General features: G+C 45.1%; 1 pseudogene; it reads left to right on the forward strand.

Annotated features, from left to right (window-relative positions):
* Positions 1-13,564: 13,564 nt before the first annotated feature.
* LOC108588604 (NADH dehydrogenase [ubiquinone] 1 alpha subcomplex subunit 3 pseudogene) lies at positions 13,565-13,816 on the forward strand (annotated as a pseudogene).
* Positions 13,817-14,397: the final 581 nt, after the last annotated feature.

A 14,397-nucleotide genomic window follows, 5' to 3' on the forward strand; every position in this document is an offset into this window, starting at 1 on the left:
TTTCCAGGCTCTCCCCTGGAATGCCCTGCCCCTTCTTTACTCTCTGAACTTTTACTCCACCCTCAACACCTGGCCACTTATCCTCTGAATCCCAGGATGCTTGTTTTGTTCTCTCCCAGTCCCCCTTTGGTCCCTGTTGTCACCTGCTGAGAATCACATATGAGGCTCTAGGGTCCTTTTCTATTCACAGCCTGTGTCTCTCCCTACACTGTCAGCTCTCTGAAGACTGGAGCATCTGTACCCCACAGGGCCCAGCACAGGTGCACACTTAGTGGGGGGGTCAGTAAAAGTTTATCACACTATGAGTGTGAGGGCCAATGAATCAATGAATGAGCACGACTCTGAGGGGGCATCACCCCCATCTGCTGCAGCTCAGAATGCTGAAGGGTAAGCCCACCACACTCTAGGAAACACTTCCTGTGCTGCAAAAAGAATAACTAATACACACAAATATCATTTTGTCTTCATCCTTCTGCTCCCCTATGAGGCAGCCATAGAGAGTAATCTCATAATACCACATGCATTCCAATTAGCAGCCTGGGGCCTAGAAATTGGAGGGTGTATCTGCTCCCTGCCATTGTGAGCAAGTGAACCAGTAATAAATCCCCAATTAGCAAGAAGGAAAATTGATGGAACCGGTTTTCCTTCTTCCTTCACTTTTGTTTAGTGTTCCCTGTAAACACGGATGTGTGGCTGGCATCCAAGAGGAAAGAAAATTGAATTTAAAGTCATATTAAAGTTGCCAAGATTAATGTCATGCCAGGTAAGCAACGAAAAAGCACATTAAAAGGCTACAAAAATACATCTCTTAAGCCTGAAGAAGTTATCTTCCTACGGGCATATGTATATATCATGTAGATCCATTTACATTAAACAGATATAGAAACATGGACCTTACAGGCAAATGGCAGCATGCCTCCTCTACTCTCATATGTAATGATCCCATTTATAGCACACCTACTCAGAACATACAATACACATGGGTATATCATATCTGAGAACACAGCACGTAGAAACACTCTGCAAATACATGGGAAGAACCAAAACAGCCAAAGGCAGGCAGACCTGTCTTCAGCATCAGATAACTAGCAACTCTGTGAACCTAGAGGCTGGACTAAAATGTTTACCTTCTCCAAAACCCACTGTCCTCATTTTTAAAGTGGTGATGCTAATCATAGATTTGTTAGAATTTTATGAGATGCTGCACAGGAAACATTAACATAGAAACTGGCATCTACTAAACAATTAACAATCATGGAGATATTTATCCACATCTATGGTATATATGTAAGTACACATGGATGTAGTGCACAACTTCTCTTCAGACACATATGCCTTGCTTATAAGGAAGAGTTACTTTGTGTTTTGTGTGTGTATGGAGGGTATATATGCATGTAAATTTGGTTTAAAAGAACACTTAACAGTGTTTTTTGCCACATATTTTTATACATGTTGTCCATCTAGCCATGATTCAAATCAAAGTTTGGCATCTGGATTTAGACAGCTCTGTAAGACTCTTGACCTCTTTGAGCTTCTATTTCCTCATCTGTAAAATGGGACAATTAGGAAACTTAGAGAGTGTTTTGGGGCTTAATAAAACAATTTAGTAGTTTGTTCGCCTAGTCTAAAAGTGTCCCTTTGGTGCCTCCTTTCCCCAGGCAATAAATGTGATGGGGTCCCAGCCCTCAAGGTGCTCACATTATGGGCAGATCCAGCTTGCAGCCATGCCTAGAGCCTGGCCCCTACTGTGTAGGGAGTGAAACGAGGAGTCGCTGGCTTGTGCTGATTTACACTGAAAAGTGCTAAGAGGAGGTGAGCCTGGTAGGATTCTGTCTTACACCCGTTCTTACTGCTGGGTTCCTAGAGTTGCCTAACTCCATGTTTCCCTTCTCTATAAAATAAGGAAGATGTTATCAGTGGCCCCATAGGTGGTGGGAGACCATCATCTTTTCAGGATCATCATTTGAATTTTTTTAAGCCTCTTGAATGGTCTCCCTGCTTACATTCTGGTCCCAACAGCTGGCTTCAACCCAGCAGCCAAAGTGATTTCTATACAATGTAAATTTGATATCATGTGACGCCTCTGTTCATTCTCCTCCAATGGCTTCTTACCTCTACTGATGCACTTTCCCTCAAGTTGGCATCCATTTCTTTGACTTTCCCCTTCTCTAACTACCATTCTATCCTTGCTCATTCAGCTCCAGCTACCCTGGACCCTCCTTGTTCCCAGAGTGAGCTGAACTTACTGCCACCTCAGGTTGGTTCTCTTCCCTCTACCTACTGTATCCTCCACTGGAAGCATCAAAAGTCCAGAGAAATGGTGGTATGGTTTGGCTGTGTCCCCCGCTACAATCTCATCTTGAATTATAGTTCCCATAGTCCCCAAGTGTTGTGGGGGGGACCTTGTAGGAGGGCAGGTCTCTCCCACATGGGGGCAGTTACCTTCATGCTGTTCTTATGACAGTGAATTCTCATGAGATCTGATGGCTTTATAAAGGGCAGTTCTCCTGCATATACTCTCTTGCCTGCAGCCATGTAAGACATGCCTTTGCTTCCCCTTTGCCCTCCACCATGATTGTGACCCCCTCCCCCAGCCATGTGAAACTGGGAGTCCATTAAACTTCTTTTTCATTGTAAATTACCCAGTCTCAGAGATGTCCTCATAGCAGAGTGAGAACAGACTAATAAAGATGGCTTCTTCCCTCCCTTTGGGTCCTTCACAAGAGTGGAGAATGCCTGTCTTTGGTGATGGTCTCCAGAAAAAGAGGCTGAGAAGGTTTGCACTCAGGAAGTTTACTGGAGACTGATGGCAGGAATAAGACCTCTAAGAGTGTGAGGGGAGCCAGATGAGGCAGACTGAGGTGTTGAATCTCAGTGCGGTTGCATAAGAGGTCTCATCTGGCCCTGAGAAAAGATCTGTAGCAAGCGATGGCTCTTCACTACAAGGCATGGGGTCCAGGCCTTTGTACCCCCATGTTCACCAGGTATTAGAGACTGGTACTGGGAGAGTTCATGCCTTGGGGTAGGCAGCTCTCTGCAGGTGAGGAGGATCAAAGAATCCATGAGCCTTCTAACAGTGGTGCTGACTAGGGCCACCAGTGTTAGAATATGTGTTAGTTACCATCAAGGTGACCTTTACCCCCTTTCAGGGAGGAAGAGGCCGAGTGTAACTACTTGACACCAAATAGGCAATCTCTTCAGGAAATGGTGCTGTACTGGAGGCTCAGTGTTGACATGGGTTGTTGAAAGAATGGATGTTTGTGGTGGCAGAAGCTGGGTCATCCTTGGTGAGTATAACCCATGCTGTTCATTACATGCATGGTATCTATCCCTGACACCATGATTATGAGTCCATTGTGCTTGTATAGAGGGAGAACCAATGAATGACAGAAGGTGGAGGACATCAACTGGCTGAGACATTCTGTCCACTGGGCTCTTCGGTGCCTCTTGCTGGTGGATGACTTCTGGTAGAGGTTAAGATGCAATACAAAGATCTTCACGCATCTTCTACCTCCTGTAAGTCTACCCACAAGCCTCTTTCTCAGATACTTTGTCCTTGATCTTCCAGTCTTGTTCCTCTAGGCTCTATCCAAATACTTTGCCACTGCCCTTGAGTTCTTATGCATTCTTACCTCTAGTCAGTTTTCTTTAACACAAAGGTTACCAAGTGCTATGCCTGAATCTCTGTCCACTGGGAGGATTTTCAGTCACCACTATTTTTCAGGGTCAATCATGAATGAGGCTGTAGAGTGGTAGCTGTTCATTTTACCTGGCCCTGACATATCACCTTGACCTATCTGTGAATAAGTCCTGGCCTTTCTACTCCTCTGATCATAAAGGAACAGCTTCAAAGTGGCCGTATGTGTGAGCTGAGACAGGGGACCTGGGTAACATGGAGCTAGGATGGATGGCATGAACCATTGTTTAGGGAGATTTGCTTGTATCCTCTAGCTCTGCTCGTGACCAATCCTGCATGAGCAATTTTCTTCAGTGTTCTGTGCCTGACTACCATGACTTGGAGGACCTGGTGGAATCAATGTATCTAAGGGAAACTTTGGCAACAGAGTCTGTTGCGGTCCTGTGATCAGCTATTCCTTTTCTATCAGGGCCAAATCCACCCCAGGATATGTTTATTGGCATGGCCTTCCTCCATAGACATAATGTCTACTCTTATGTGACCTGTGATTCTCCTACTAGGACTTGCCTCACATGGCGTCTTTTCCTACCATGGACACTCTTAGTCCCTCAGGGTCTTCCAATTCATAGGGCCCAAGTGGCAGAGCCCTGGTACAACAGCTGGGACTGACAGCATAGCAGTTTTCTGGTCTTGTCTCACTCAAAGCTGGCAGCCTCCTGTGTTGCATCATAGATAGGCTGCAAGAGTACCTTGAAGTGCAGAAGATGCACTTCTTCTGGAACCTGATGAAGACCACTGCACATTATGCTTCCTTGTTAGTGGTAGGAAGTCTGGATGCAATCATGTGGCATTGCCTTTGATGGGAAAGTCCCAGAACACCCCAAACCACTTGACCCCCTAAAAATGTCACTGATATGTCAGACCCTTAAATCTTAATATGGTTTATTTTCTTCTCCTTGGAGCATATTTCTTACAGGTATCTTCACCATTCTTGCCACATCTTGCTATCCAATCGGCAAGATGGCATTGATAGATTGAGTTAATGTGATGTTCTGTGGAATGCTCAGGTTGTATAGGTCCCTTCAGACTGTAATATTTTAGCCCTGAGAAAGACTGTCATGCTGTCATTACAGATGATTTAAAAGTGGTTTTAGCTGTCGTCCCTGATAGAGAAAATCAAAACCAAAGGCCACATGCCACACACCAGAAGTACCACTGAGGGCGCCAAAAGGCAACCTACAGACTGAGAGAAAATTATAAAGCACGTATCTAACAAAGGACTCCTGTCGAGCATATTAAAAAACACCCTCCTAAAATCAGTAAAAGCAGAAAGTACACCCCATAGTATTGTAAGCAAAAGACTTTGACAGATACTTCGCAAATGAGTGGCAAACATAAGATAACAAAGTCAACTTTGTTAGTCATCAAGGAAATAAAAATTAAAGACATTGTGACACATACACACCAGGAGGGGCTAAAATGATTAATACTGGCATTTCCAAGTGTCAATACAGATGTAGACCAACTGGAACTCTCGTACCTTACTGTGGGAGCATAAACTGTTTCAAGTGTTTCACACACTGACATGCTTTATGACTCAGCAGTTCTAGTCTTATGTATGTTCCTGAAAGAATTGCAAGTGCTTATGTGTACATATATCATATATGTCATATATGTCATATATGTATACTCACATACTCACAATATATATCGACACACACACTTATATATGTCAAATCATAGGAACAAGTATATTCAAAGCTACTGTTTTTTGTAACAGCTCCAGACTGGACATTTACAACTCAAATGACCATCTGCAGTAGAATGGATGAATAAGAAGGTGATAGGCTTATTAAATAGATTTTGTATTAAAATGAGAATGAATGAACTATAACTATAGACAACATCAAGGATAAATTTTGCAAATGATTTAGAGGAGAAAAAAAAGCACAAAAGAAAACATACTCTGATTCCATGTGCATAAAGTTAAAAAATATGCAAAACTCATCAATCGTGTTTGAAATGAGCAATGTGAGCACTCTTGGGGGATGGGTAGTAATTAGAAGGGAGCATGCGGCATTTTTTAGATTCTACTGATATTTTCTTTATGTGAGTGTTGGTAACATATGTGTTTTGTTTACAATATTTTATTGAGCTAAATATGGTTCACTTCTTTGTATGTAAGTTGCATCCTGATAAAATCCACTGTTAAAATGTGACCTTCTTACTTCTCACATGCACTCCCCTGCTTACCTCCTTTCAGTGGTTTTACTATACTTAATAAAATAGGTAAACCCACTGGCCAGGTCTCCACTGCTTTGCAGGGCTCAGTCCAGCCTGACTTGAAATAATGAAAGCAGTAGAAGAGGTCAGGCCATGAAACAAGCTGCCTGACTTGGAATTCCAGCTCTACCAGGCATTAGCTGTGTGGCCAAGTTACTTAACTTCTCTATATCTCAGTTTACCCTGTTGTGAGATTAACTCTCAGAGTTATGACTAATGTGAGATACTACATGCTAAGATAATGTCGGTTCATAGCAAGTACTCAGTGAATATAACCAGCACGTGCTAAGATAATGTCGGTTCATAGCAAGTACTCAGTGAATATAACCAGCACGTGCTAAGATAATGTCGGTTCATAGCAAATACTCAATGAGTATAACCAGCACATGCTAAGATAGTGTCAGTTCATAGCAAGTACTCAATGAGTATAACCAGCACATGCTAAGATAATGTCGGTTCATAGCAAGTACTCAATGAGTATAACCAGCACATGCTAAGATAGTGTCGGTTCATAGCAAGTACTCAATGAGTATAACCAGCACATGCTAAGATAATGTCGGTTCATAGCAAATACTCAATGAGTATAACCAGCACGTGCTAAGATGTCAGTTCATAGCAAGTACTCAATGAGTATAACCAGCACGTGCTAAGATAATGTCAGTTCATAGCAAGTACTCAATGAGTATAACCAGCACATGGTAAGATAGTATCAGTTCATAGCAAGTACTCAATGAGTATAACCAGCACATGAAAGATAATGTCAGTTCATAGCAAGTACTCAATGAGTATAACCAGCACATTCTAAGATAATGTCAGTTCATAGCAAATACTCAAGGAGTATAACCAGCACATGCTAAGATAATGTCGGTTCATAGCAAATACTCAATGAGTATAACCAGCACGTGCTAAGATGTCAGTTCATAGCAAGTACTCAATGAGTATAACCAGCACATGCTAAGATAGTGTCAGTTCATAGCAAGTACTCAATGAGTATAACCAGCACATGCTAAGATAATGTCGGTTCATAGCAAATACTCAATGAGTGTAACCAGCCTGGTTTCCTTTCATTTTCCTGAACACATCAAGTCTTTTTTTTTCCCTCCAAATATCTTCATAATCTGTTACCTCTGCTTGGAATCTTCTCATCCCATATCAAAAAGCAAATCCTGTGAAAGAGTGGTTTTCTCTTGACAAATAGTTCATAGAGGCTAAATAACTCACCCAAGGTCACATGGTTTGAGTGGCAGAATTTAAACTTGAACTCTCAATATTGGTGTTCTCATCTAATGCTTCTTCTATAGTCACACATTTATTCCTTGAAGGAAAAGACAAGTCTAACTTGTTTTTTTACATTTTCTTATGGCTTAAAAAGGCACGGGAAAAATTTTGATGAATTGAAGAGCTTCCTTGAATTGACACGGTCCCTGGATGAGCTTTCTGTTTGGTTTAGGAAACAATATGTAAACCCTCAAAATAAAATTACAAATTTATGTTTCAATGCCACAGTAGAAGAGGCTTCATGCAGCATGATTAATTGCCAAGTGACTGGTACAAGCAATGTTCAAGTTCAGAGCAATGAGAAATCTGTGTGGGCTGGACTGCTCAAGGAAGATTCCCCAGAGGGGTTGGGAACTGAACTACATGGGTTGGGGCAGAGTTGAAAGGGAACCCCAAGGAAAACCAACTTCAGACCGTTAACTACTATGAACCAAGTAGGCCCAGTGGGGTATTGTTGGAATACTGCAGCAACTAGTTTGGCTGGAGCCAAGTATTTACCCCAGAGGGTAAATGGGAGATTGCCTGGGAAGTAGAGGAAGCCTAGTCCTTGGAGAAAGGATGGATGCTGGAAAAAGAACTTTAACACTATTGTTGATTTATAAATTTTTATTTTTCTACCTTTTTCATCAGCTGTATTGAGGTAAAATTGACATGCAATAAACAGTACATGCTTAATGCATACAATTTGATGAGTTTGGACATACACATGCACCTGTGTGATACTATCATTACAATCAAGACACTAAACATATCCATCACCTCCAAACCTGAACACTGAGATCGAGTTTTGGAAGTGAGATGTTTATAAGAAATCACACCTGTGAACGGAGGTGTTAACAGAAGAATTAGACAGAAGTAGAAGGTAGGTAACAATACAAGCCCAATGCAGCCTCCTCAATGCAGTGGGACAATGTGGGCAGGCATGGGGATGTATAATCCTCAGCAGGGGCTGCCATATAAGCAAATCCCACAGACTGTGTGGGCTTACACAGCAGGTATTTATTTTCTCACACTCCTAGAGGCTGGACATCCAAGATCAAGGTACCAATAGCACTGATTCCTCATGAGACCTCTCTTCATGATTTGAAGATGGCCATCTTTTCTCCATGCCTTCACCCAGTCTTCCCTTTATACCTGTCTGTGTGTCCTAGACTCCTCTTTCATCAGGACACCACTCAGATTGCATTGGGGCCACCCTAACTGCCTCAATCAGCTCTTTGAAGGCCCTGTCTCCACATACAGTCATATTGTGAGGTCCTGGGGATTAGGGCTTCAACATATGAATTTCGGGGAGACATAATTCAGCCCATAAGAGGACCCTTACTATCTTTCATTCACCTGTTGGGCCTCTGCAATGACCTGTGCTGAGCAAAGTTGGGATGCCAAGTCCAGAAATACTGTGATTCAGCCTCCTGGCCATGTATCCTTAGTTTGTTCTGCTGGTACAAGCTGGCTGGACCCCTTGTTGTCTGATCTACTTTGCCACTAGGAATGTCATGTTCTGTCAACTATCTTCAGAATTCTCTGAGGGTCCAACCCCCTTAAGAGCCACCTCAGCCTTGCCAGTTATTGTGACCCCCTGGTTTATAGTGGTCAAGCGCTGTCATCTGGCCCCAACTATTTGAGAGGTTCCATTATCACTGTTGCTATCAGTGAGCCAAGTTCTATAACAGCCTCTCCTTCCATCAGACTTGGCCTGTAGGGAAGAAGCACTACTGGCATTTCTGGAACATGGTGCCCCCACTACTATCACATACTATCCTCATGGCCTTAGGAGGTGCTGTGTCTCCTCTGGGTCTGCTCTCAGAGTGCTGTCCTCTGTGAGTCTTCTGTCTGTATACCGTGTGTACATTCCAGCATGCACCTGCTTCCTGAGTCTTTCACCCTCTCCCTCCATGGTCAGCCATGAGCATCCCAACACTGTAGTGTTGTTAAGTGGGGATTGTCATGTTCTCCAAGTGTCTCAGAGCCATCCTTGCTGGATTATGCTGTGAGTTAATGCTCATTATGAGCCTAGTGGCCAGGAAGGGAGGTAGGGGTGGCCCCTGAGGGATAATGTGTTGCCTTAAGGGCAGAGTTCTCTGCACTGTTCTCCAGCATGGGGTGTGCAGTCTTTTATTAGGGAGGGGTGGGGAAACATCTGCAGCCTCAGATAATTCAGAGCAGTCTGAAAAGTCCAATCTTTAGGGAACCAAAAGGACCAGGGCCTAGGGTCCCAGGTTCCCCCAGTTAGCCTTACAAACCCAGCTTGCTGGAGCCTAGCACAGTCTTTAAATTTCAGGTGCTCTGACTATTAAGAGGACCTCTACTTGGTCCTTGGCTTTCTCTACCCTCGTGCTGCAGATGAGAATTTCTTTGCTTCCAAAAGAGGCTTTCTGGTTTGCACACCTGGCTTTCAGCTGCCCATTTCTGCTTCCGGCTATTTGTTACCTTGCTGTAGAATATCAGTGGCACCCTGCTACAGCCATTTCATATGCCTATTCTTATAGCTTCTTTATAGTCTCGCATGACTGACACATCCATGGGTTAGCATGTTCCCTTCCACCCAAACACCATCTCTGGATTTTCTCAATACACTCCCAGTGGCAATTGGTACATGTTGATTTTATAGAAGCAGATGACAAGACAGAGTGTGGGGTTCAAGATGTGTGTCAGGGACCCCCATGTGTGAAAGGAGGTGTAGGAAGCAGGATTGGAAGGGAAAGGTCAAACTGCAGTGGACACCCAGCAGGCTTCCTTGTCAACCCTTGGCTCTATGGCTGCTGCCCAGCCTTCTTCCCGTGATCTCTCATCTTGCTGGTTCCTTTCAAAACAGGGAGGGAGGGAGGGAGAGCTTCAACTGCCATAGGGGGTAGAGAGAGGAACTGCAGTGTTGCCCACTGATGTGTCATGGTGGGCAGGGATGTCAGGGCCTTTATGCTCCTGCCTCATTCAGTCATTGAGTGTGCACTGTCCCTAGAAGGACATGGACTTAGACAAGGTGTCTCTCTGCAGCTGGGATGGACCCCAAGGGAGCCAAGAGCTGCAGGCTGCCTGCTGATCACACTTCCTGATGCCGAGCAGGAAGTCTTGCCTTGAAGACGTCTGGCAATGCATCTCCATGTTGTCACAATGGTTTACTTGAATTAGACCTTTTTCTTGCCCCAAAATTGCATATCATCTCTCATCATGGTACCTAGAGTCCATATACAGCATGCATGATGTGTGGGTTCTGTGCGTTCAGGCTGGAATCTGACTGAGCTCCTCAGAGTTTGCTGTTGATGCTGTGAGTGTTTGTAGAAAGAAAGGTTTTGTCACAAGCCCTCAGAGCTGTGGGGCTTTTGATGCATTTGGAAGGAAGGTGAGAAGTCTGGAGGCATCAAGAGCAGGCGGAAATCTGTCTGCACTCAGGAAATTCTTTTGTGTCCTCCTCTCTTTCTCCCTCCCTCCCTGTTTTGAAAGGAACCCACAAGAAGATTAGAGACCATGGGAAGAAGGCTGGGCAGCAGCAACAGCTCCACAGGTTGACAAACCACAGAAAATAAACATCATTAACTCTGCAGTGCTTCCTGACAAACCACTTGCTGGGCTGCCCAGGGCGGTGGCTCTGTGGCTATGTGTCCCAGGGCCCAGGAAGATGACTAAGCTCTTTGGAGAGGGGTGGATTTGAATAATGCCTCATCTAAATGCAGGCATTGGCAGCGCCAGGGATAATTATCCACCACCTGAGCTCTTCAGCCCCAGGCTCTGGTGCACAGGGCACCAGGCGGCCAGCCAGGGAGGCTTTAGGGCCTGAGCAGCTGGTATGAGCTTTGGGTCCTCATGCAGCTGGGCTGGAGCCACTGTCTGGTATTTGGCTCGCAAACGTTTTTGGAGGCATCAGAGTCAGGGATGGCTGGTGTGGCTGCCAACTCTGCCAATCAGACTGGACACATGCAATGACTGGGGTGACCCAGATGTGGTGGGCATAAGGGCTGGAGCTTTGGAGCAAAATAACAGTAAAGATGATGACACTGCCCAGCATCTACGGAACCTGCCAGGCTGCAAGCCAGGCTCGTAAAACTCTCTTCACAAGAGCTGTGATGTGAGTGTGAACCCCACTTTAAGATGAAAAATGACCGGTTTATTGAGTATTTACTACTAAGAGGTGCTGTGCTAGCCCTAGAGATGGGTTATCCCATTCAATACTCGCAGCACCATGATGTAGGTCCCATTATGGCCCCATTTAACAACACGAGGAAATCGAGGCTTAAAGACATTTGATAAATATCTGTAATTTAGGCAGATTTTAAAACAAGGTCCACGTGATTCTGAACAACTGGAGGAGTCGTAGGGTGGTGAAGGACACCATCCTGAAAGCTGCTGTCCTCTGGAGGACTGCCTGGCTGAGAAGGGCAGGTGGACTCCTGCTTTAAAGCCAGGCCTTGAGATAACCAGTTCACCTTCTGTTCTCTCATTTTCTTACTTCTTTAATGGGAGCAGTTCCAGCTACCCGGAACTCACCCAAACTGTTATTATGTGGAGGAAGAAGTATGATTTCTTTCCATCTTAAGGACAATCACTGATCCTACTAGATGTTCACAGCCATACCTAAGCTCCTCAAGGGAAGCAGAGACCAAAAAAGTTGTCACCCAGGACAAGGGGCCTAGTCCCATAGGGAGACTGCTGGCCTCACAACCTCTACTCTACATCAGCCGATGCATAAGGTGTTACCCAGTGGTTTGCCCTTTTAGAAATGGAGGAACATGGCTGGCATGGTGGCTCACGTCTGTAATCCCAGCACTTTGGGAGGCTGAGGCAGGTGGATCCTGACCTGAGGTCAGGAGTTTAAGACCAGCATGGCCAACATGGTAAGACCCCCATCTCTACAAAAATATAAAAAGCTGAGCATGATAGTGGGTGCCTGTAATCCCATCTACTCAGGAGGCTGAGGCGGGAATCGCTTGAACCCAGGAGGCAGATGTTGCGGTGACCTGGGATCATGTCACTGCACCCCAGGCCAGATGACAGAGTGAGGCTCCATCTCAAAAAAGAAAAAAAAAAAAGGGGGCGGAGGGGGATCTTAGGGTCAGGAGTGATGGGTCCAAGGAGCGTTTTCACCAACAGGAACCATGACAATAAAAGCTTCGCATGTCAAAGCATATGAGAACATGTAGAGAGATTAGGGTTGTTTATTACTATTGATAAGAAACAGATAATGACAATAATGATGACAAAGAAGTTCATGATGACAATAAGCATGAATATGCTGTATTGATGACATCCTTAGCTAAACTGACAGTGAAGCCATCACATGCCAGGACCACACAACGTAATGGAATCATCACAACCGCAATATAAAATAATCACAAGTATTACTATTTTGACAATTTTCTTGATGGGGAAATTGAAACTTGGGGAGGTTAAGGGATTCGCCCAAGGTAGTTACAACCTATGTTATTTTCCCTAGAGAGTAGTGAGAGTGGGAGGGTCCCCTTGCTATACGCACAAGGACTGTCCTTGGAAGTGTGTAAGCAGGCAGGCCTTTGGAGGTCAGGAGAAGGGCATGGGGTGGAACTGGCATGAGCAGCTGTCTCCTAACAAAAGACAGTCTCTGGCAGCTACAGTTCTTCAAGAAGCCAGTGGTCCTGCAGGGAGAGTATGATCATCCATCCCCGTAGAGACGTCCCTGAAGAAGGCCCAGCACTAGCAGGTAGGAGTTGGGAAAGGGACTCCAGAGGGTGGAGGCTAACGTCCCTGTGCCCCTTGCTCTCTGGAATTCTGTCCTAAGGATTCAACATCTGCAGTGAAATTTCCTGTACTTTTTGCAGGAAGCAGAATTGGGGTTAATCTTTGCCATGAAAAGGCAACCATTTGCATGTTCTCTCAGGGAGAATGCAACATTTGCAAAGTCAGATCTGATTATGACACACAGACTTTCTTGGGGAAACAGTGATTATGCATCGTGATGAAAGGATAAACAGCCCAGCATCTGGATTCTCCAATTGTTCTTCACAGCTGGGCACGTAAGTCCCCCTTTGATACCGAGCTTATTGTCTGTGTGTATACACTTTCCATGTTCTCCCCCAGTGGCCTGGCAGAGGAATAAATAAGAATTCTTTTTAAGCCTGAAATGAAAAGGAGCCTCAGTCTCCCTCTGAATTTTGGCTTAGCAAGGCCTCCTGTCCAACACTCTTGTTGCCCCAGGGAAACAGACTTACTTCAGAGGAATTTATTGTCTTCTAAAGAAGAGGAACAGGGACCTCAGCTGAGTTGGGACCTGGCTGTCAAATCTGTTATGCCATTATTAGGTTAGTGACTTCAGCTTTCTCACAGCTTCTCCTGTATCTCTGCCAGGACAGCATTTCAAACCCCCTAAATTCCACAGGGAGGAGGGGAAAGAAAAAGATGGCTGCGAGACTCAGTGCCTTCCTCAAGAAGGCCTGGGCCAAGGAGCCAGTGTAGTCACGTCCGTCATCATCAGGAGCCTCACTGTCATTCTGCCCCAATCACCCCCTACTTCAAGTACTCCATCATGATCAACAAGGCCATACCCTACAACTACCCAGTGCCCATCTCAAAGATGAGAACATGCCCGATGTACCCAGTCACCCTCAGGACCCCCAGGGCTCCAGCCTGGAGTGGCTGAATAAACTGTGAGCACCTCCACTGAGAGGAGGCCCCTCCCATGGCTTCCAAAAATGTGAAAACCAAAAAGAAAAAAAGAAAAGAAAAGGGTATTCTTATTCTCTTTTGTGGCATCCCATAGAGTTTGCACGTCTGCAGAGTAAGCCTCCAGAGCCCCAGGGACATGTGCTTAGGTACAGACAGCAACTTCCCACTCCTGAACTCCCACCTGCCCCATGCCCAGCTGAAGGATCCTGCTTTTTCAAGCACCGGCCCACTGTGCTCCTGTAGCCTCTGATCTGTGAAGAGAGCCCAGCCTCTCCAAATGCCTCCTCATCAGTCTCTTGACCCAAAAGTCCTAGTAGGCCACTGGAAACTGGGCTGACCTGTTCTACTTCCTGTCCCTACTTCTCACCCCGTCCTCCTTATCTCCTGTTCATCCCTCTCCCTACTTGGGCTCCAGCCCTGAATTCAGGACGTGGCCCACGCCAGTCCTTCTGCTTGGATGACCCTGGCTGGACCCTTTGAAATCCTGGCTTCTGCTCAAATTTCAGGCCTTGCTTCAATCTCACTTCATTGAAGGTGACTTGTTGTGTTCATCTAATCCAAAAATG

This window comes from Callithrix jacchus, chromosome 16 (genome assembly GCF_049354715.1).
Source record: "Callithrix jacchus isolate 240 chromosome 16, calJac240_pri, whole genome shotgun sequence".
Taxonomy (NCBI): domain Eukaryota; kingdom Metazoa; phylum Chordata; class Mammalia; order Primates; family Cebidae; genus Callithrix; species Callithrix jacchus.